Source organism: Hevea brasiliensis, chromosome 3 (assembly GCF_030052815.1).
Source record: "Hevea brasiliensis isolate MT/VB/25A 57/8 chromosome 3, ASM3005281v1, whole genome shotgun sequence".
NCBI classification, from domain to species: domain Eukaryota; kingdom Viridiplantae; phylum Streptophyta; class Magnoliopsida; order Malpighiales; family Euphorbiaceae; genus Hevea; species Hevea brasiliensis.
In genome coordinates, this window is record NC_079495.1 from 94,752,350 (window position 1) to 94,778,170 (window position 25,821).

General features: G+C 35.6%; 1 non-coding gene across 1 annotated transcript; it reads left to right on the forward strand.

The window, feature by feature from the left end:
- The first annotated feature begins 17,992 nt into the window (after positions 1 to 17,992).
- On the forward strand, positions 17,993 to 18,099 carry LOC131178967 (small nucleolar RNA R71). The gene has a single exon (XR_009147974.1). It is a non-coding gene; the product is annotated as a small nucleolar RNA R71 (small nucleolar RNA).
- The last annotated feature ends 7,722 nt before the right edge of the window (positions 18,100 to 25,821 follow it).

Consider the following 25,821-nt stretch of genomic DNA (forward strand, 5'->3'; position numbering starts at 1 on the left):
GGCAAATGGTCACCAACCTATGAAGGACCCTATGTGGTTAAAAAGGCATTTTCCAGTAGTGCACTGATCTTGACTCATATGGATGGCGAAGAATTCCCAAGACCCGTAAATGCAGATGTTGTCAAAAGGTATTATGCCTAAAAAAAAAAAAAAAAACTGTAGGAGTGAAGACCCGAAAGGGCGCTTCTAGCAAAATGCGTGGGCGAAGGCGAAAACCCGTAAGGGCACTTTCTGCAAAATGAGCAAAGGGTGAAAACCTGAAAGGGCACCCTGAAAAATAAAAAAAAAATAAAAAAAAAATAAAAATCTAAGGGTGAAAACCCAAGAGGGGCACTCCTAGAACCAGAAAATGGAGAAATAAGGAAGAGAACCCAAGACCAGAAGAGGTAATAAGTCACCACGGTACAAACATTCGTCGGAAGATTACTTGAAATAATGGCAGTTAGGGGGATTCAAAGTTAGCGACAAAGAATTTGTGAGATCTATTCTAGTACCCCTTTCCCGTTGAAATTGTACCATTATTTTTAAGCCATAATAAAATTGCTCATTCACTCTAATTTATTTTTCTTATCTACCCTTCATTTATGCGCTATTAATTCGTTAAAACTTTATTATAAGATCAGGATTTGAATATTGATAACTTCATGTACTGTGCTATGAGATTTGCAGGGGACGAAAGACGGTCGCGAGATAAAAAAAAAATGTAGGAATGAAAACCTGAAAGGGTGCTCCTAGCAAGATGTGTAGAGGAGAGCGAAAACCCGCAAGGGCGCTTTCTATAAAATAAGTAAGGAGACAAAACCTAGAGGGACACCCTGAAGAAGTGAGTAAAAAGAGAAAGTTGTAGACCAAGCCTTGGGACTCGTTCTGACTCTCTCCATTAATCATCTATCTTTGAGACTTTGTTGAGTACACTTTGATTGGAGGAACATCTTGTGTAAGGTCTGCTTTGTGAGGATATTTAAATTTTCTGCCATTAACCTCTGGTTCCTCGATCCAAGTTGATTTTAATTTTCAGCATTTTAATTTTCTGTCATCAACCTCTGGTTCCTTAATCCAAGTTAATTTTAATTTTCAGCATTTTAAATTCCTGTCATCAACCTCTGGTTCCTCGATCCAAGTTGATTTTAATTTTCAGCATTTTAATTTTCTATCATCAACCTCTGGTTCTTTGATCCGAGTTGATTTTAATTTTCAGCATTTTAAATTCCTGTCATCAACCTCTGGTTCCTTGATCCAAGTTGATTTTAATTTTCAACATTTTAATTTCTTGCCATCAACCTCTGGTTCCTTAATCCAAGTTGATTTTAATTTTCAGCATTTTAATTTTCTGCAATCAACCTCTGGTTCCTAGATCCAAGTTGATTTTCAGCACTTTAATTTTCTGCCATCAACATCTGGTTGCTCGATCCAAGTTTATTTTAATTTTCAGCATTTTAATTTTATGCCATCAACCTCTGGTTCCTTGATCCAAGTTAATTTTAATTTTTCATCATTTTAATTTTCTGCCATCAACCTCTAGTTCCTTGATCCAAGCTAATTTTAATTTTCAGCATTTTAAATTCCTGTCATCAACCTCTAGTTCCTTGATCCAAGTTGATTTTAATTTTTAACATTTTAATTTCCTGCCATCAACCTCTGGTTCCTTGATCTAAGTTGATTTTAATTTTTAGCATTTTAATTTCTTGCCATCAACCTTTGGTTCCTAGATCCAAGTTGATTTTCAGCACTTTAATTTTCTACCATCAACCTCTGGTTTCTCGATCCAAGTTCATTTTAATTTTCAGCATTTTAATTTTATGCCATCAACCTCTGGTTCCTTGATCCAAGTTGATTTTAATTTTCAGCATTTTAATTTCCTGCCATTAACCTCTGGTTCCTCGATCCAAGTTGATTTTAATTTTCAGTATTTTAATTTTTTGCCATCAACCTCTGGTTCCTCGATCCAAGTTGATTTTAATTTTCAGCACCTAATTCCCTGTCATCAACCTCTAGTTCCTTGATCCTAGTTGATTTTAATTTTCAGCATTTTAATTTTTCCTGTCATCAACCTCTGGTTCCTTGATCCAAGTTGATTTTAATTTTCATCATTTTAATTTCTTGTCATCAACCTCTGGTTCTCTGATCCAAGTTTATTTTAATTTTCAGCGTTTGATTTCCTATTATCAACCTCTGGGTTCAAGATCCAAGTTGATTTTACTTGTTGGCATTTTGATTTTAATTATTTAATTTTCATCATTGATCTCTGGTTTTGATATCCCGACCACCTAAAATATGGGTCCGAATCTTTACATAATTCCTATACAAGAGAATTTCATTCTCTTTAATAGAAATTATGTAAAGAGGGGCAGCTGTAGACACCATATTTTGGCCGACCTCCGAAGTCAAGGAACTTTTAAACTTTTCACTTTATTATCCGCTCTCAACCGATGTCCTTCGATCACAAATGGCTTTTCCGAGCTCACCGATTGCTCGACCATGGAACAAACCGATCTCACGCTTAAGTTAATTATTTTCCGATCTCTTATCAGAGGGGGTTAAATCAATATTGGTTCTTCGGACCATCCAATCTTGCCTACTGATACTCTCCGATCTCTTTGCACAAATATTGTAGAACTTCATTCGATTAACGATGTGATCGAGTTTCTCGTTTGAAGACCCCAAATTTTCCCTAAAATAACGTTAAGGTTTCTATCCGGTCTAATGACAATCTCAATCTTAAGAGTTCAAGTCAATGTCAAGTCTTTGCAATTCTAATGTTTTAAAGTTTTACCCTAGTATTTGGTCATGGCTTAGTCCAATCTCATGCTTACGTGTAATGTTTTTTGGATCTCTTATACTCTGATTAATAATCACTTTTAAGTTTAATGTTCAAATACGTTCAATCAATTAAGTACTCAGATAATTTGGACGCTTTTCGATCTCATCAAGAAATTGAACAAAAGGGGATTTCTATTCATTTCAAAACAAAATATATACAAGTCACTCAGCAGGTGGATCTCCCCCAGCCTGCTCCCCAGGTACAATATCAGCTCTCTGATTCCCCCCCTCTCTCTCAGACTCCTCGTCACTCTCCTCTTCGGCCTCTGGAATGAGCTGATTCATCCAGGAGAAGTCCTCCTCAGGATAACGCTTCCTCAGCTCGGCCAGGAGATCATTATGGGCGTTCACATATGCCCCAGCCTCTTTCGTTGTGCTTTCCTCTTCTTTGGCCTGGAGCTCCTCATCCTTGGCTCGGAGCTTTTCATCCTTGGCTCAGAGCTCCTCCTCCTTCGCCCGAAGTTCCTCAGCAAAACGAGCGAGATCGGCAGATCAACCAGCCTGGGAGTTTTCAAGTTCCCGCTCCACCTCCGCTATCCTCTCTTCATAATGCTTCATCTGATCTTCCATTCTGGCGATGTAGTCATTAGCAGAGGAGAGTTGAGCTTGTGCAGCCGAGGCATCCTAGACCACCTTAAGAATCTCCCTCCTTAAGGCGTGGGCTTTCTCTCAGATCACATGTTGATTAGCAATAGCCTCCAAGCCCAAGCTCATTGTCTGAGTTAGAATATCATCGATGCTCTCCTCTGCTAATCTGTTTTGATCTTCTTGGAAGCAGATAGACGCCCATGACTTTGACTAACCTGGGGTTCCCTCGGGTGGAACGATTCCTTTCTAGTGATTAGATCAGGAGTTGAGCGCCTCGAGAAAGTGTCCTAATAGTAGGACCAGAAGACCCCCCCTTCCACATTGGAAGAGATTGAATGAGGTGGGGGAGGTGAAAGTTCGATCTGCTGAGGAGGAGGAACAATGACCTCTACTTCTGGGATCGCCTGCTCCTGAGGTCGGGGAGGAGAGCTCGGCACCTCTACCAATTCACGCTGAGGAGTCTGAACAGTAATAACGATGGCCTCCTTCATTGCCCGCACCTTTTGAGAGACCTCCCTCTTTCGCTTGCGGCTCTCCTTAGAAGTGTCACCAGCCGCCATACCTATACAGAGAAGAAGTCAGTGAGTTCGCTAAGATTCAGAGGCCAGAGATATGGATTGTACCAGGACCGAGGTCAGAGAGCTGAAGCTCGTAGTCTTCGTCAATGATCAGCCGCATCATCCAATACTTCAGTTCGGCCATAATCGCGTCTAAGCACGAGAATTTCTGGGTGGACGCCTGAGACTTTTACTCTCTCACCATGGCGTCTTCGTCCTTATTTAAGGTGATCTTCTTCGAAATTGGAGCGACCAGGTGTTGCCAACTCCGTGGGATACCCTCAAAGCTGTTCGGAATCTTACTTCTCAATATAAAGAACCAGTTCTTCCAATTCTTCAGTGAAGAAGGGAGATCGGTGAAGAGCCCGCAGTTCGGCATAGCCTGAAAGAACCAGAACTCGTCATCCTTCCTTCAGGCAAGCCTATGTATCTCAGCAAAGACTTTAGCCATGAGTACCAGTCCCTTAGCTCGACAAAGGCCCTGGAAAGCTACTAAAGTCGGCCAGGAGTTCGGATGCACTTGAGCTACCGAGACATGGTGGAGCTTTAGGACGGCCTTGTAAAACTAGTCCAAAGGAAAATGGAGTCTGGCCTTCAGCTGTTCTTCATATACTATGAAGAGATTGCCTTCATCAAAGAAGTGATTAGCTCGAAGGTCGCCATGGCACTTGATCAGCTCAAAAGAGTCGATCCGCAGATTGTACTCTTGGCTTATAGATTGAAGATCGGTCTCTCTCAGGACCGAAGGCAATTCATCAACTGGCAGGTTTTCTCTTCTGGAAGACGCTCCTCGCCTCGGTCTGGCAGCCGGACCAATAATCAGAACGATGGCTGTACTGGGGTGTCCGCTTGGCCCTGTCGCATCGCCTTCTTCCGAGGTCCACGAATTATGGACAGAAGGCTGGCTCATAGCTCTCTGACCCTCGACGTCGCTCATTTTCAAGAAAACAAAAGAAATTAACCAGGAAAAGAATCAAAATCCTTATCGGAATGTGATCGATGCCTGAAAAACTTAAAAAAACAAGAGAAAACACTGGAATTGCTAGAGAGGTTCTGAAAATAACATAAGGAAATAACTGATGCACCTCTCCCCTATTTATACCTGTATGAGCATTAAATGCTTGCGAAGTCCCAAGCGACGCATTGGTCAGTGAAACCGGCACGCCTCCTTGACACATCGCAAGAAGGTTCTAGAAAACATAATAAAAAAATGGAATAAATGAGATCGGTCAGCCGAGGTCTTCGGATTGAACAAACTTTTGAAACCATGAATCGGCTAATGGCGATTTGTTTAGGGATCAGATCAGACATGCATATCAGAGATCAAAAAATAACTAATGCAATAATAAAATAAAAACCTTTAAATAAAATTTCATTTCATTTCGAAAAAATCAGATTACATCATTTGGGCGATCTCAAGAGATCGAATTACATCATTAGGGGAATCTTTAAAGACCGGATTACATCATTTGGGTGATCTCTAAAGATCAGCACTACATTTTACCTAGTTTAGGACTACTCCGGATAATGGCCTACGTTAAAGCCTAGTCTTGTAGCTAAATCAAAAGATGTGTTTGATCAAAAAGCTAGCCACAAGTGTTGGATTGATGTGCAGCTCAGATAGGGTAACTATGACTCTCATGGAAGTGAGCGGGGTCATCGTCGATGTCATCGACCAGAACCAAGCTGCAGTCGGGACGTCCGATGTGGTTGGGGTTATAATGAACTTTAAGAGGCGGTCACCGACATTAAGATTGAAATTAGTAGTCCTCTTGCTCGAGATCGGTCCACCGATTATACCGGTAGACCAATTCGAGATCGGCACGATTGTCACTTTCGATCTTGATCGGTAAATTAGTCTGGTTCCCTCACTGTCATTAGATCACGTCCTTATGGTTTTTCGATCACTGGGGTCATAAATTTTCAGGCGAAGGCCAAAGAAAACAGTCAGCAAAAGATAAAAAGTAGCCAACATAATCATAATTGTTACCAGAGAAGCTAGAATTGGAGAAATGGAGCATTGAAAAAACTGGAGGAGGAAAATTGAAATGCGAAGGGGATTTCCCGTAGGTGCATATATATAGGGCATGGGCATTTATTGCATACAGAAACCGAAGCGGATGCATCGGTAACTGAGGAATTAATTGCTTTGACCAAGGCAAGTTAGATAAAAAGGAAAAATCTAAAACGAGAGAGATCGGAAAATGAAAGGGTCATAATAAGGAGATCGGAAGAAATAGAGATTGGAAAGCGCGGAGAGATTAAATAACTTTCAATCAACTCTCTTCATAATCAGAGCCGAGTTAGTTAAAGCGTTGCAGGCATGATCAAATCTTCACCACATGCCTCATTTGCAGAAACGCCTATCCAGCTGACAAACGCCAAAATAGTTATGGCAGTCTTGTACATCTCGATCTCCACCGATGATCATAATTGTAAGGACGGACCCGGAGCCCTTGGATCAAAAAGCAGATGATAGGTTCGGTACTTTTTATTCCCAGCCTTCGGATCCAACTTGTAAGGCAAGACCCTGAGCCGTTGGATTAAAAAAAGAAAGGACAGATATTCTAAATGGAATCCCAACCCTCCATTTTGTTTCCCTTTAATTCTCAGACATCAGATTATGTCCTTTTGAATCTAAACCCTCCGTCTCCCCTAGTGAGTTCCTGACCCTCCATTATGAGCACCCATTCCCTATAAATACCTGCATGCAATACTGTTGAAGGGACGGACGAAAAATAAGAAGGTGGTGATTATAGTAGAAAGGCTCTGAAATTTGATTCAGTCTTGCTACTTGCCATTCTGAGCTTCCGAAGTACTAAGAAACTTTAGAAACCAATTTTCTTAAGTATTTCTCTAAAAGGAACTCTAAGTCCTGAAACTTCCATTTTTAGTTTCTGTGCAATCATCTTCACATCATCTCATTCTCACTGCTCTAGTATTTGGCATTGCCTTCCGAGTCCAACTTTGTTTTGACCTGGTTCTCGTTACTTCGAGTGGGTTCTATTTTTTTGGCCAATAGCTCTCATCTCTACAAGATCTATGGATTCCGGAGTCAGTTCATCTGTCTCCTCAGCTTCTCATAGGTAAGTGTCTAGACTGTCATTTTGTTGAATACTCGTGCTTTATTTTCTCCGTTTTTATTCTTAAAATTTCTTTTATATTCAGTCGCACTAAAATCTCAAAGCAGATTATCTAGGCCAATAGTTATTTCCCAGGTCTTCTTTTTCTATTCATTCGTAAACTCTATTTATCACCTCTTAGTTTTCATTTCCTTCGAGAATAGACATTTAGGTCATGGACAACTTGTAGATAATCTAAGAGATATCGATAGAAGTATCTTAACATGAGAGCTTCGAGCCTAAATGAATAAAAAGTGACAAAAGATAGGCATAGCAAAAGGTCGAATAGATTAGAAGTAAGAATAGATCAAATAAACAAGTTATGAGATCGGGCCTCAGAAAGACACTAGGCGAAAATATAATAGATCGAAAATCGAGATAGGATCGGATCCCAGACTAGCGACTAAAGAGAGATCGAATGTCGTTAATCAAAGATAAGGTGATCACATAGAAGATCGACAAGAAGTTCGGTCTTGCATCCACTCTCTAGTTATAAGGTTCAGTGGGTTAGGAAAAGCTTAGCAGGGGTTTCTTACCCCCTCAGTCACCAGAATCCTTAGTTCAAAGTTCTTACGATATGCAATTCTAATGAACACTTTAAGAGATCAGGGGAGAGTTCTTACCCGATTCTCATCCAAAATTTCAATAAAATATGTGGAGATTGGAGGAGAGTTCTTATTCAAGATCCTTCACTTAAGCTTTAAACTGAACACTTTAAGAGATCGAGGGAGAGTTCTTAGCCGATTCTCATCCAAAATTTCAATAAAACATGTGAAGATCGAAGGAGAGTTCTTATCCGAGATCCTTCACTTAAGCTTTAAACTGAACACTTTAAGAGATCGGGGGAGAGTTCTTACCCGATTCTCAACCAAAATCTTAAAATATGTGGAGATCGGAGGAGAGTTCTTATCCAAGATCCTTCACTCAAACTTTAAGTAGAATACTTTAAGAGATCGGGGGAGAGTTTTTACCCGATTCTCAGCCAAAATCTTAATAAAATATGTAAAGTTCGGAGGAGAGTTCTTATCCAAAATCTCCCGCTTAAACTCTTAACAAAATACATCAAGAGATCGGGAGAAATTTTTTACCTGAATTCTCTGAACCAAAATCCAAATTAAAATATCACAACTTCAATATACAAAGTAACCCCTAAACAAAATCCGTTACACGACACCTACTCACTAAGGGTCATCTCATGTACTCATGTTCTTGGGCAGCTCTGAATAGTGAAATATCAAATATTCCTTTCATGTATACGAAGGATTAACATCATCACTCCAACCCCCCTAATTACCAATTTTAAGTTATGAAGAGCACAATGTTAAATCTGCTTACCCTCGTTGAGGGACGAGGTGCGGTGCCTAACACCTTCCCCACCAGTATACGGACCCTGAGCCTAGAATCTCTGTTTTCGAAGTGGTTTCTTTTAATTTACCTTTCACAAATGGTTTTCTTTAATTTTTCTCAAAATTAAAGTGGCGACTCCTCACTTTTCCCACTTTGGTGAGAACTCGTGCAGGCGACCGCAAAAACCCTTGCGACAGTAGATTTACCTAATAGCGAGGTAAACCCCTGACTTCCCTATACTCATCAATTCGAGCCTAGCACTCTTATTGACTCTAATTATTAATTGAGTTGGTATTAAGCAATCCTCATCAAATTAATAACTGCTTTAAGAAAAGGAAGTAGTTAAGCTGAACAATAATTTATGAAGCATAAATCATCTAATCCACCCTATTATTTCCTTAGGTTATTATTGAAAACTTGGATCATAATCAATAAAACCTAATTGCTACTCATGTTCAATCTTACACAACAATTACGAATTATGAAGATGAACTAGCAATTGATCAAATCAAACAATTAACTAATAGCCTTTTTAGCAAATCATTCAACAGATAAAAAACAATTAAATCAGAAAACAATAGATATTAAAAAAGACATAAATTAAATTAAGAACCTGGTCTCACAAATCATACATAAGAACTTGAATCCCTTGAACTGAATTAAAAATTTAGCCACTCATGTTCATGGCTTACAGAAAAAATAAAGAAGAAATCTAAAAAGAAAGAATAGAGAATGAAGGTGTTCTATAGAGAATGAAGGTGTTCTATAGAGAACGAAAGTCTAAATTGGGATGCTTTTAGCTATTGCCCAAAGACGTATTTATAGTCAAAAACCTAATCCCAAAGATAGGAACCAAATTAGAAAAAGTTTTGAAGTTCAAAAAGGCAGATTTTCAACCTGCATTCACGTTTCTGGAATCAAGGTCGATTTTCAGCGACTTTCTTTCCAAATCTACCTTTGCCCTCTTCAGGAAAGTTGTAACCCTATTTCTTAGCTTTCCAACGGGTACTCATTTGCCCAAATTCGAGGTCTACAGCCCAAGTTATGACTCAAAAACCGGGACTGGTTCAAACAAACGTTCTAGCCCATAATGACGACTTCATTGCCATTTTTGACAATTAAAATGGCTTTATCTCTCATCCAGCCCTTCTTAGAAGTTGTAGAGGTGGCTCTTAAGGTTCAATTGGGCTTGGCATTGCTTCATTTGGAGGTCTGAAACTCCAGATACAAAATAAATACTGAAACTGGTCGTGACACATCGAGTTTAGGCTTTTGCAATAGATCCATAACTCATTTTGTCAACCTCGGAGACTGATTTGGGCTTTGGTCCTCTTTATCATTTAAAATGCTCTATTTTAGCTTTTCAATGGATTAAACAGCACTAAAATTAGAGACCCACAACTTTAGAAACGCCTGAAAAATACAGCAAAGGTAAAATGCTGAAAATTTCTCCATTTAACACAATTAATCCTCAACTATATAAAAATATGCCTAAATGATAAATATATTTTAACCAACTGAATTAAACATAAAAACACACTAAAAACACTAAATGTGATGGGAGTAAAATTATAAATTATGCACTTATCAAATTCCTCCACACTTATTCCATGCTTGTCCTCAAGCGTGACTTAAACTCTCAATCAACTCCACTTAGAAGTTCATTAACTTCACCCTATCACAATATTCTCTAACAAAAGATTAAAAATTTGAAAGAAGAAGCAAGTAAAGTAATAACTATTATAACAAATTCCATCAACACCATACCAATATAACAACAATTTTTCTAACACAAAACAAAAGGCTTGAAATCAATTAAGCTCACACAATTAAAGTTCCATAAAATTTTAAGTCAATACACACTAAAACACAATGCTAATTTATCAAGGCACAACAATTATAACTCTTTGCAAATCTTATGGGAGATAGAAATGCCCATTTTTTATTTTATTTTATTTGAAATTAGTACTTCTCTCTTGTCACAGTTATCACTTTTTTTTTTTTAATTTCAACCGTCACCTTCAGAAAAGTACCTTACTTATATCCTAGCTAGCTTTTGGCCTGAGAATCGACATGGGGTTCATGAAGGCCCCTCGTTAGTTAGCTTAACTAAAATAGCGGAGCAATTTTCAAGTTCTACCTTTTATTTCCCCCAATTTATGCATCTACATATTATAAAGTGCCCTGATAGATTAAACAAAGTTCTAAAATATGCATGACACTAGTTTAAAGCACACATAACTAATTATTTCACCATTAAATTAAGCCTAAATGATTTATGCAGGAAAAAATTGCTCTATTGTATGGAGAAGAGGGAAAATCCATCATTAAAGTTACTATTACCTTGCCTAAAATCTCAAAAATTCAATCTAAAATAGAAGTCATTTCAAGGACAAAGCACTTCTCTCCAAGAGTTAATATAGAATCATGAATCAAGCTTATGGGAACAAATTTTATTTTATTTTATTATTAAATTTTTTTTTAAAAAAAAATTAAAAAAAATTACAGCAACAAATTTCTCCTCTCTCACACTTAAAACTTACATTGTCCCTAATGTAAAGCCCAAATGCAAAATAAAAGAAAAAGAAAAAAGAAAAAAAATATGCTAGAAAAATAAAATAAAATAAGGGAAAAAAACAAATCTGATTGTGGCTAGCAAGCCACCCATGGGTTGCCTCCCAAGAAGCGCCTTTTTTTAACGTCGTTTGCTCGACATGGCAAAGCTCCTTAATCTACATAAATTGAGTTACTCAATTTGAGCTCCTCCACTGTATGCTCCTTAAACCCTTCATAAAATGGCTTGAGTCTATGACCGTTAACCTTGAACACCTTATTAGTTTCTAAACTTTGAATTTCAACTGCACCATAAGGAAACACATTAGTAACAATAAAAGGTCCAATCCAATGAGAACGCAACTTACCAGGCATCATCTTCAATCTGGAATTATACAATAAAACTTTTTGCCCAACCACAAACTGCTTCCTTAGAATTAGTTTGTCATGGAATGCCTTGGTCTTTTCTTTATAAATCTTAGAATTCTCATAAGCCTCAAGTCGAATTTCTTATAATTCCTGTAATTTTAATTTTCTTTCCACACCAGCAATATTCAAATCCAAATTACATTGTCTAACAGCCCAATAAGCCTTATGTTCTAACTTAACAGGAAGGTGACACAACTTACCAAATACCAATCTGTAGGGGGACATACCTATGGGTGTCTTATAAGCAGTCCTGTAAGCCCACAATGCATCCAAGTCTAAGGCTCCAATCTTTTCTATTTGGCTTCACTGTTTTTTCCAAAATAGACTTGATCTCTCTGTTAGAAACCTCTGTTTGTCCACTTGTTTGAGGGTGATAAGCTGTAGATATTTTATGAAAAACACCATATCTCCTCAACAATGCCTCAATAGTTCTATTATAAAAATGTGTGCCCCGGTCACTGATTAAAGCTCTAGGAACTCTAAACCTGCTAAAAATGTTTGACTTGATAAAACCTACAACAGCTTTAGAATTATCAGTCCTGGTGGCTTTGGCTTCCACCCATTTCGAAACACAATCAACAGCAAGTAATTTATAAACAAAGCCAAAAGAAGAAGGAAATGGACCCATAAAATCAATACCCCACACATCAAAAATCTCACAAACAAGTTGGATTCTGAATCATCTCATTCCTACCGGTTAAACTTCCTGTTCTTTTGACATTGTTCACAATTTTTACAAATCAAATATGAATCACGAAATATAGTGGGCCAGTAAAAACCACAATCTAATATTTTTTTACCTGTTCTCTTGGGTCCAAAATGACCTCCACATGCATAGGCATGACAAAAAGCAAGAATAGATTGAATCTCATTATCAGGAATACATCTCCTAATAATTTGATCTGAACAAAATTTTCACAAATACGGGTCATCCCACACATAATACTTAGCCTCACTTTTCAATTTATCTTTCTTAGCTCTACTCAAATCAAAAGGCACAACCTTAGTAACCAAATAATTCACCAAATCAGCATACCAAGGGATCATACCTTGCAATTTAAAAAACTGCTCATCAGGAAAAAGTTCCTGCAAAGGAAGTGAATCTTTTTGTGTCACTAACCTGCTCAAATGATCTGCTACCAGGTTCTCGGCTCCTTTCTTATCCTTGACTTGAAGATCAAATTCTTGTAGCAGAAGGATCCATCTAATCAACCTTGGTTTTGCTTCCTTCTTTGCCAAGAGATACTTTAACACTGCATGATCAGAGAAGATAATTATTTTAGAACCAAGCAAATATGACCGAAATTTATCTAAAGCAAAAACTATAGCCAAAAACTCTTTTTCGGTTGTAGAATAATTGCACTGAGCTGAATTGAGTGTTCTGGATGCATAATAAATCACATGAAAGAGCTTCCCAACACGCTACCCTAAAACTGCTCCCACTGCATAATTACTTGCGTCACACATAATTTCAAACAGTATTGCCCAATCAAGAGCCTGGATAATAGGGGGTGATGTCAATGCAGATTTTAATTTGTCAAAAGCCTCCTTGTGCTCTTCACTGAACTCAAAAGAAATATCTTTTTGCAAGAGTCTAGACAAAGGCAATGCTATCTTAGAGAAATCCTTAATGAACTTGCGATAGAAACCTGCATGACCAAGAAAAGAGCGCACTTCCCTCACAGTTGTAGGGTAAGGTAAGTTCATAATTAAATCAATTTTATATTTATCCACCTCAATACACCTATTAGAGACAACATGATTCAACAAAATCCCCTGTTCTACCATAAAATGACACTTTTCATAATTCAAAATAAGATTTTTCTTAATGCATCTCTCAAGAACAGAAGTTAAATAATGTAAACATGCATCAAATGAATCACCATACATAGTAAAATCATCCATGAACACCTCAATACAAATATCATTCTAATCTGAAAATATGCTCATCATGCATCTCTGAAATGTGGTAGGTGCATTACAAAGCCCGAAGGGCATCTTTCTAAAAGCAAAAGTTCCAAAAGGGCAAGTGAAGGTAGTCTTCTCTTGATCCTCCAGTGCAATCACAATTTGATTATATCCAGAAAAACCATCGAGATAGCAGAAATAAACTTACCTGCTAACCGCTCAAGCATCTGATCAATGAATGTTAGTGGGAAGTGGTCCTTCCTTGTTGCTGAATTCAACTTGCGGTAGTCTATGCACTTTCGTCATCCACTCTGAATCCTTGTTGGAACAAGTTTATTATCTTGATTTGCTACCACAGTGACTCCTGATTTTTTTAGCACTACTTAGACTGGACTTACCCATTTGCTGTCTGAAATTGGGTAAATAACTTCCGCATCCAGTAGCTTTAAAATCTCCTTCTTCACAACCTCCATCAACTATGGGTTCAATCTCCTTTGAACTTCTCTACTCGGTTTAGCATCATCCTCCAGTAAAATCCTGTGCATGCACACTGATGGACTTATACCTTTGATGTCAGCTATTGTCCATCCAATTGCTTCCTTGTGTACTCTCAGAACCTTGATCAATCTGTCTTCTTGAATCTGTGTTAAATTACTTGAGATGATAACTGAAAGTGTCTCATTGTCTCCAAGTAAACATACTTCAAATGCTTAGGTAAAGGCTTGAATTCAAGAACTGGTGCCTACACCACAGAAGGTAATAATTTTGTGTGAGATACAGGTAAATCGATCTTTGGTACTCCATACCTTTTTTGAATAGGAGGTAATGACTGCAATGCCATTACTGCCTCTTGAACCTCTACACTTAATGGTTGATTGGTACTGATTTCTTGAATTCCTTAACTAATCACCACTTCTAACTCATCCTCCATGCTTAACTCAAAGACATCCTGCACAATTGTATCAAAAACATCAATAGAAAAGACAGAATGATCATCAGCAGGATACTTCATGGCATCAAAGATATTAAATTTGACAGTCTCTCCATCAAACTCCATAGTTAAGGTACCATCATCCACATCCATTTTTGTCTTGGCAATTTTTAGGAAAGGTCTTCCAAACAAAATCAAAGCTAACTTTGATGTGGGAACACTATCCTCCATATCCAGAATGTAAAAATCTGCAGGAAAAATCAATTCTCCAACCTGTACCAACACATCCTCAACTACTCCCAATGGGTAAGCATTAGATTTATCAGCTAACTGAATAATGACACTGGTTTCTTTCAAAGGACCCAAATTTAAAGTTTGAAAAACTGAATTTGACATAACATTAATAGATGCTCCTAAATCTGCCATTGCACGTTTAAATTTAGAATCACATATTTTGCAGGGAATAGAAAACGAACCTGGATCCTTACACTTAGGGGGTAATTTTTGTTGAATTAATGGCAACACATTTTTCCCCACACTGATCTTCTCATTATTCCTCAACTTGCGCTTTGTAGTGCATAGTTCCTTAAGGAATTTAGCATACTTGGCAACTTGTTTGATCGCATCAAGTAAGGGTATTGTCACGACCCAAAATTCTGAACCGTGACCGGCGCATAATTTAAGTATTCTTAAATCATGCAAGCCTTATCAGAGTATCTTGAATGAATATATTGTCAATTACTAATCCAAAAAAATAGACAAAATCCAAATAAACAAAAATGCTGAATAAACATCATAAATATCCCATAGGTAAACTGCGGAGTCTCTACAGATTTCAAATAAAAACTTAAACTGTTCAATAAACTAAACTAATTATTAGCCCGAGAAAACATGAATTCGGGCATACCATGAGAACAAATCAAAGTTGTCCCTCTCCAGAAAATGGACTGAATATTTGGATCAATTGCGAATTCTCTTGATCTAAAGCGGATATGACAGAGAAAACGTGGTTTGAGCTAGATGCTCAGTGAATGATAATTATAGCACACAACGGAATAGGAACAGGCAGACGCTTGATTAATTTCACAATAAATTTCTATTCAATAAAATCATGCTCATGCTGTCAAAATCATTAATAAAATAATTTCATAAAACATATATATAAAATAAATTCATTCAATAAAAATTTTATGGTACAGTGCACCAGGGTGATGATACCCCACATCACCAAAGGCCAGATGGTAAGCGCGCTACCAGATATCAGATACTTTCCTCCTCCTTCACAGATATCAATGCATATGATACTAATGCAAACCATAAACTGCAATGATGCATGACTCAACAATGCAACCTAATACCGTGATAGTCCACACGGCGGGGCCAGATAACAGAAACAGATACTGGGCACAGGTACCAATTCAAAATAGAAAACCAATTTGTACAAATCAATCAAAATCAATAAAAAATTTCAGATAGCAAATAATAACTGATAGTGCAATTCCAATAATGTATTTCAATAGTTTCAGAGAGTCAATAAAATCAAATCAATCTCAAATCAATTCAATAAAATCAAATCAATCTCAAATCAATTCAATAAAATCAAATCAATCTCAAATCAATTCAGTAACACATCGGTAAATTTTATAGTCAAATATCAATCAATATAAATACATTAAAGGCCTGTTCCCGGAATCCTAATGGGTCTAATGCAAAGATAGTTGGCAAAATCAATTATTTAATTAAAATCGAAATAAAAATTTAATAATAAAATAAAACTATAGAAAATCACATATAAAATTATTGTTAAAATATTGATTTAAAATTTCATTTAATAACAAACTTAATGCTAAGAAATTTTAAAAGGGACAAAAACGGTGCCATGTACTATAATTACCACTCACCTGGAACCTCCAAGACAATAATTATTTTCAATGGAAGAGAGACAATTTCAATTGGCTGATTGAATATTCGAATCTCCTACACACCCAAAATATTAAAAGAAAAATATTAAATAATAATAAAATAAAATAACTTTAATATATATATATATATATATATATATATATATATATATATATATATATAATGATTCGGTGAACAGAGACGAATTCATAGGAACAATGGACGTGGATGAACAGGGGATTATATATATATATATATAAACCTTGGATGGAACAAATTCAACGGCGTCGACTGGGTACAAGGACATGGATGAACAGGAGATTATATATATATATATATATAAACATTGGACGGAACAAATACAATGACGTCGACAGGGATTCAAATGTCGATAGGATTCAAATATTTTTATATATTTATATATATATATCATTGTATTTGTTCCGTCCAATGTTTATATATATATATATATATATATATATATATATATATATATATATATACATACATATATAACAATAATTAAAAGATAAAGAAAATACCTGTTGAGAGTATTCGGTAGAAGAAGGAGGTGACAAACAGGTTTTGAGAGCAAAGTTTAGCAGAAGAGATGATTATGGTATATATAGATATTTCAAGAGTTCTATTAGGTGTAGAATGGGCTAAGAGTTATTATTGAACTGGGTTGTTCAGATGGCAGATATATATTTAATTTTAAAAATAATATATATATCTAAAAATAAATAAGCAGACCATCAAATAAAAATATATATATTTTTTTTATAAATATATTGAATTATTGTTAACTAATTAAAATAAAATAATAATAAATAATAATTGTATATGGGTTTTCACAGGTATATTCACCTCTATCTTCCTGAAAGTCTCTAAAATTTCTTTTTCTTGTTCTTCGTTCTTCGTTTTGGCCAACCTGCAGGGGAATGGAGGAAGAACAGAATTATTAACCTTATTCAGTTTAGGTTCAGTATTTACCTCAACTTCATGAACTTTAGACTCTTTTTCTCCTTGCTTCTTCTTTTTCGTTGACTTGTGTGGAGTCTGATTATCAACTTCTTCCCACTTCGCAACAATATCGCACTTGCATTTCCTCTGGGGTTCATGACTATTTGTGATGAGAGCTTTCCAGAACCTTGAGCGTCCAGCTTACTCACAGTGAGGCTAACTGACCAATCTGCCTCTCTATGTTTTGAATGCTATTTCTGGTCTCCAATTGAAACTGTTGTGTATTGTTAGCCCAAGCCTTAACAATTTCATCAAGTGACATACCTTGATTTGAGGGAGGCGGAGGTGGAGGCAGTTGTGGTTGATTCACTTGTGGTCTTTGCTGCTGGTATCGGTTTTGCACCAGTTGATTCCCATAACTCAAATTGGGATGATCTCGCCATCCTGGATTATAAGTACTAGAATAGGGATCATACCTGCGTTGTGGCTGTCCGTAATGTCCTACTGCATTAGCATGTTACATTGATTCATCCTCTTGTAATGCAAGACACATGTCAGTAGCATGACCCGAACCCAAACAAATTTCACATACCTTAACAATCTGCATGTTCCCTACAGCCAACTACCTCACCAAAGAAGTTAAATCAGAAATTTGTTTCTCAAGGTTAGATGTACTTACCTCATTAACCTTCATAGGTATGTGATCCATTCTCATTCCAAACTGCTGAGAATTTGCTGCCATGTTAGCAATCAGCCTCCTTGCCTCTTCTGGTGTCTTGTCAACCAACGCTCCTCCACTAGCAGCATCTATCATACTGCGGTCCATTGGTAGAAGTCCCTCATAGAAATATTGAATCAACAGCTGCTCACTTATTTGATGATGGGCACAGCTTGCACACAGCTTCTTAAATCTCTCCTAATACTCATACAAACTCTCTCCATTGTACTGCCAGATGCCATAAATTTCTTTTCTTATGTTGGCAGTACAGGAAGCAGAAAAATACTTCTCCAAAAATATCTGCTTCATCCCATTCCATGAGTTAACAGATCCAGAAGGAAGGTAATACAACCAATCCTTAGCTGTGCCCTTCAGTGAGAAAGAGAAAGCTCGAAGCTTGATCTGATCCTCTGAAACTCCTTGAGGTTTCATGCTGGAAAACACAACATGAAATTCTTTTAGATGCTTATGTGGATCCTCACCTGCAAGACCATGAAATTTAGGCAATAAATGGATTAGTCCAGATTTTAACTCAAAAGCAACATTTAAAGCAGGGTATTGGATACACAAAGGTTGTTGGTTTAGATCAGGAGCAGCCAACTTTTTCAAGGTTCTAGTAGCCATGGTTTCGCTTTCAGAATTTGACTCTGACTCCGAATCCGAACTTAACTCCTTTGGAGATTGAACTCCTTCAGATGTACTCAGAATCTGCCTAGCTTGCTTAGCCAATTTTCTCAAACGTTTAGCTATTTTTTCTACTTCTGGATCAAATATCAACTCACCAGATTGAGAAATTCTTGTCATAAACAAAAAAAAAATCAAAGTAAAAACAGAAAAATGCTTCAAAACCCTAGAAAACAATCGAATTTTGCCTTAAGAGGGTGGGGCCAAAAAATCCAATGGATTTATTGGTCTTGATTAGAGCGTCGTTTCCTTCAAAATAGATATGGGCCGCCCTCTAAATTCAACCAAAATTCTTAATGAACAGTAACACTGAACAGTAACACCGTAATATTTTTTTTTAAAAAAACTTGAAAATAGCAACAACTCACAAACAAAATTAATAACAGAATATTCTAACACAGAAAACACGAAATTCAATAAATTTCATTCCTCGAAAATGGCTCCAAAATTCTTGATGGGTGTCAAATCCACTAGAAATTAAATTAACTGAAATCACTGGGTATGAAATATTTTCTGCAATAAGTGGTGAATCTAGGTCGAACCCTAGAGACTGAATTATTAAATTTCGTGCGCTTGTGTAATGGAAAAGAAACAAGGGTTTGGGGGGGGGGGTGTTAATTCACAATCCAAAGAAGAAATCAAAAAAATCCAAAATTAAGATTTAAAATAAGATACTCTCCAATTAAACAAACTTCAGTCCAAGGTAATTCGCATTCTAATGCACTGATTGATCATAGACAAAAGAAATACAATTATATCTTATTGAATACTTAACGTAGATTTACCAAACAGCGAGGTAAACCCCTGACTTCCCTATACTCATCAATTCGAGCCCAGCACTCTTATTGACTCTAATTATTAACTGAGTTGGTATTAAGCAATCCTCATCAAATTAATAATTGCTTTAAAAAAAGGAAGTAGTTAAGCTGAACAATAATTTATGAAGCATAAATCATTTAATCCACTCTATTGTTTCCTTAGGTTATTATTGAAAACTTGGATCATAATCAATAAAACCTAATTGCCACTCATGTTCAATCTTACACAACAATTACGGATTATGAAGATGAACTAGCAATTGATCAAATCAAACAATTAACTAATAGGCCTTTTTAGCAAATCATTCAACAGATCAAAAATAATTAAATCAGAAAATAATAAATATTAAAAAAGACATAAATTAAATTAAGAACCTAGTCTCACAAAACATACATAAGAACTTGAATCCCTTGAACTGAATTAAAAACTTAGCCACTCATGTTCATGACTTACATAAAAAATAAAGAAAGATAAAGAAGAAATCTAGAAAGAAATAATAGAGAAAGAAGGTGTTCTATGGAGAACGAAGGTCTGAATTGGGATGCTTTTAGCTGCTGCCCAAAGACGTATTTATAGTCAAAAATCTAATCACAAAGATAGGAACCAAACTAGGAAAAGTTTTGAAATTCAAAAAAGCAGATTTTCAGCCTGCATTCACGTTTCTGGAATCAAGGCTGATTTTCAACGACTTTTTTTCCAAATCTGCCTCTACCCTCTTCAGGAAAGTTGTAGCCCTATTTCTTAGCTTTCCAATGGGTATTCATTTGTCCAAATCCGAGGTCTACAGCCTAAGTTATGGCCCAAAAACCGAGACTGGTTTAGACAAACTGTCCAGCCCATAGTGACGACTTCATTGCCATTTTTGACAATTAAAATGGCCTCATCTCGCATCCAGCCCTTCATAGAAGTTGTAGAGGTGGCTCTTAAGGTTCAATTGGGCTTAGCCTTGCTTCATTTGGACGTCTGAAACTCCAGATACAAAATAAATACTGAAACTGGTCGTGACACATCGAGTTTGGGCTTTTGCAATAGATCCATAACTCATTTTGTCAACCTTGGAGACTGATTTGGGCTTTGGTCCCTCTTTATCATTTGAAGTGCTCTATCTTAGCTTTTCAATGGATTAAACAGCACTCAAATTGGAGACCCACAACTTTAGAAACACCTGAAAAATACAGTAAAGGTAAAATGCTGAAAATTTCTCCATTTAACACAATTAATCCACAACTATCTAAAAATATGCCTAAATGATAAATATATTTTAACCAACTGAATTACACATAAAAATACACTAAAAACACTAAATGTGATGAGAGTAAAATTAATAAATTATGCACTTATCAACTATATATAGACAAACAATTGAAAACTGTTTAAATAAAAATTTAATTTTATAATTAAATATTATTTAATTGAAAAACAGTAGGAAAACATTCAAATTCAATTTATATAACAGTAAAATGTTTTCCATTTACTTATCTATTTTAATTCAATGGTTATAAGTTGGCCATAATGGTAATAATAATGAGTATTAATTAATTTTAGGAAAGTGAAATAAAATGAATATTAAATTATTAAAATAAAAAATAATGCATACTAATTATAAATAAGTCAAATATTTATATTTTATTTTTATAATTTTTTTATGTAGGCTACATCTTTTGTCTTTCAATTTTTTTAACAAACATTTCATAATAAAAATAATAGAAAATATAACAATATAATAAAAAAAACTTTATTAAATATATGAAATAATTTAAGGTTGATTAAATTATACGATAGTTGATTATGAGATCACAAATTAATGGCTAATTTTCTTTAAATTAATGGCCATTGGTAACCTTTTATTATTATTATTATTATTATTATTATTATTATTATTATTATTATTATTATTATTATCATTAAGAGTGACATGTGGCAAATGATAAATGAATTTATAAAAAAAATAAAATAAATAATTTTTAAATATTGTATCTAATCGCAAAAGGTTTTAATTTTTAAAAATCAAAATTTAAAGAAAATAATAATTTAAATTATAAATATTAAAGTAATATCATAAATAATAAATGATAACTAAAAGAATTAAATAGTAATTAGGATAAAAGAGAGTTATTTATGGAAGTTTACATGCGACAAACTCTTCAAGGAAAGTGTCATGTGGTATGCTCTTGAGAATACCTTCCTGCTTTATATATATAAATAGATTTATTAATTATGTCAAAACTTTATAGGGCCTTTTCTTCAAGTGTGAACAAATTTTTTCTTCCCCTAAGCAAAGAAAGAGATGCAACTGTATGGAAGGATTTTTGTTCGTCTTCTTTTTTAAATGCAAACTTGCATTAAAAGCTCATAAGAGTAGAGATACATCATGGGTTTAAAAATAAACATCGAAAGAGAAAAGAAGAGCCCACATATTATAGTCAATAGCTAGCCTAATTAAACAAAACCATTCGAATCAAACCAAAGACTCAAACCATCAAACAAATCCCAAAAGAAACCTACCCTATCCTATAAACCCTAGGAAAAGAAGATCGGAACACTAAACATAATTTGCCATTGGCCACCACCCAAACTTGCCACCACTAAAGGAGCTAAATATAGATCAAAGCCAACATATCATCAACAACCAAAGGGTGACCAAGAGCCTATCCAAGCACAACCACTCTTCCATAACACACAAACTCCCGACTTTCTCAGTTAAACACGAAACCCAGTTCTACAACTGGCAATAGGGAGCTGCCACGGAGCTTGCTGGCACTCAAACCATCAGGAAGGCCTTCCGACCATAGTGAAGAAGTAGAACCCAAAGATGCTAAAATAACTAAAAGCAAATGAGACCCTTTTGTTGCGTAGAATCACCCTTAGACCCAAAAGACGAAACATCAAAAGAGGCTTCCATACTACGATCGACCATCATCAAAGCCTCTCCATCCAAAGCCCTCAAACCATACTTAGCACACAAGCACCGCTATAGATGCCCTCTCAATGAAGACCAACCTACATGCCAACCAAATAGCACAAACCAACAACTATATATGCCCTAACCTAACTAGGGGAGGGCTTTCCCTCAAAGCTAATCTGGCGACCAAAAAATGAAGCCCTCCCCTACTAGAAGTAGGAGAAGCTAAAGTAGAAAATGATGCTTGATGACCCAAGAGGACATAAAATGAAAAACCCTAAGTGATAGAAATTTTCTCTCTCTCAAACTAACTATGTGGAAGGATTGTAGCTTCTCTAATAGGTCTTTTGCATAGCTTATGGCTTGGCTTTCCACTTGTAAAATAGCTCCTCACTTAGCTGGTCGCCAACATAGGCATCAATAAGTACTCCGAAAACACTTTGGCAGGTGTTGGCTAACACTCCTCAGCTGCATCATCAGGACAGTCAACCACCATAGAGCTCTCTCCTTTGAAAACCTCAAGCTTGTTTATGGCAAATGAGTCATGAGCTTCTACTACATCCTTGAAGTCTTATAGACTGGGTGCATACACAGGAATATTGAAATTGTAAGCTTGTCATTTGTAATAAGCTCCTGTCATAAATGTAAGCTTTTTGTATGCAGAGTGTTGATTTTACAGGAAGTTTCACACAAATTAATTTACCTAGTGGGATTCCTCCATGCAATTTTTGTTGTCTCTGTCATTAATATTACTAATGTAGAATCCTAAGCCACTTAAGTATCATCCAACTCAACGTCTGCTCATCTAGGGAGGCATTAACCCTATTAGCTACTTTGAATTCTCAAGATGAGAACTCATAAATCTCTAAAAGACTGAAACTGTTGTGGCCTCTGGACCCACGTTTCAAGATACATATGCATATGGTGATTTTCCTGACTCAATATCATGAGTTGTGCTTTTCCTCTGCAAATCTTGTTCAAACATTGCAGGGGACTATCAAAATCACCTCTTCAAGGCATCTAAGCAAAGGGCAAATCTTTTCTTGAAAATGTTCTAGCTCTTAGTTAATGTGTTATCCTATCTCCTTCCAATGCAACCTTAACTTATAAGATATTTATGAGATTTCAATGTCATAGGTTGCAAACAGTTAAGAGGCCTTGCTTATATCTTTAATATCTCAAGAGTTTATCATAACAAGCACTATGAAAAGGCAATAACCAAAAAAGAGGCTTCAATGTAGCTTCAGCAATGAATTTCTCCATTTCATTGATATTGAGATTTCAGTCTTCTACATTCATCTCAAAGCAAAATGAACTAATGAGGAATAAAATTATCCTCTATTATTTTTGAAGGAACGGAAGCGTGAAAAATACAAGTTTATACCATTGAATTCAAAAATTTTCACCCAGGGTCACATGCATCATGCAAGATTTATTTTTATCTATTTGATTTCAATGATAAACAACATATTAAAACTCTTTTAATATATTTTCGGATCTGTATTTGCCATTTAAGATTTTAAAATTAATCAGATTAATTTTAGAACCCTAGATTAAATCAAGAACAAACACACTAACCTCTTGATGCACTGCAGTGTATTTGCGCCTTTAAGATTCGTCTTCAGGACACCAAATGTTGTCCCTCTAGCTTGTCCACACCAAGAACACCTATGGCAGCCCTTGAACAGCTTTTAAAGCTTTTTCTATTAATTAGAAAATCAAGTTCTGCCTTTTAAAAGATTAGAGATGTAAACAGGACACTAGAAATAATTTCTAGTATTTTTAATTCAAGAGATTGATGGCTAATCTCTTTGAATTGATGAGAGATGAAGAGGAAGAGAGGGAGAGCTTCAAAATGGCATGACAAAGGAGGTGTGGCAGCTGGTTATATTTTTTCTCTTCATAACAACACTTATATAGCTAGGTTAACACATTAAACCCTTGCCACATGTCACCCTCTGATTGGTTCTAGGTTTAATTGACCCAATCACATTGTGCCAAGTGTCAAACCTATATTTAATCTTAATTTTAATCATCTTACATGATTAAAAGACATTTGGCAAGCTTATGTGTAATGCCATGTGTCACCATCTCATGGTGTCACGTGTCACACTGCGAAATGACCAAAATGCCCCTGTGCCTTAATTTTGAGTTCTTAACTCAAAATAATTATTTCTCTTCTTCTAATTAATTTATATCAAATATAAATTAATTAATTAATCTCTATTAATTAATTTCTCATTAATTAAATTCATATTTAAACACTTTAAATATAAATTTAACTTATACTATACATCCAATAATCTAGATTTGGTTTCAAGTCATGCTAGGGACTTTGCAATCTAATTGCAAACCAAACCTATTTAATTAATCAATTAAACTCTTTAATTAATTAATTAAATCATATTTAATTAAGTGATAACTTGTGTATGTGTCTGACTTAATAGGCTCATTACTAATTGGCAATGAGATATGATATCAACTCTTAATACCATCAGAACTCTTTCTTACCATAAATGATTTCTCTAAATCATTTTATGCACCTCATAGACCATGGTTAACACCTAGCATAGCATGCCATGGACACCCAATTAGTAATAAGGTTTACCTTAAATGAACCTACAATCATATGTTACCATGCACTGGAATCTCTCTGTTACAAAATCCATTTGCTATGAATTTTATGTTCTCTTTTAATTCCAGTTCTTGATTAAAAAGATTTTCTCATTAGAAACTCTTTTCTGAATAAATCTATCTGTCCTGGCAGGAACTTGAAACATCAAGAACAATTAAATGAACATAGGATTTTATCTCTATTTACTTAGAGGAACAGATTCCATCTTGATCAACACCTACCTCTATATATAACTAGTAAGAGCCAACACATGCCCAAATACCCATACATAATACAAGTATGAAAGCAGTATCAAACTCAAACCACCTATATACAAGATAATTGTGCTATCTCAGGTCTAAAGATTATATGCACTGATATGATTTATGACAAAACATTGACAAGAGTAAACTCCATGTGCTTGTCATAAGTGTCACTGGTTTGGCCTACTTATCATTTATAAGTGCCTATCATGTTTGTCATATGGCATGAGACTCACCATTCAATCTTATTTATATCTCATATAAATAACTTGGAAACAAACATGAATACAATCTTTCTGGATAAGTCATGTCCTTATTATGAAGTATCCTCGATTGTGAACCTATTTATGATACTTTGTACTAGAAATACTGTACTAGAAATACTGTCACTCATATTCTTAACAACTTAAGAATAGAATTTCTAACAAAATATCAATGGACCTTTTCTATTACACATAAATATCTTATGTAAACGGAAAAGTGGAAATGCCTTTTATTAATAAAAATATGTACAAGATACATACTAAATGATATGCTCTAGGGCATACTACTAAATATCTCCCACTAGCAGTAGAGCCATTCATTACAATATCTTAAACCCATCTTCTCAAGATGTCGGTCTAGCTGAGTCTGTGACATAAACTTAGTGAATGGATCAGCTGGATTTTTAGCTGATGCTATTTTCTACATGGCTACATCGC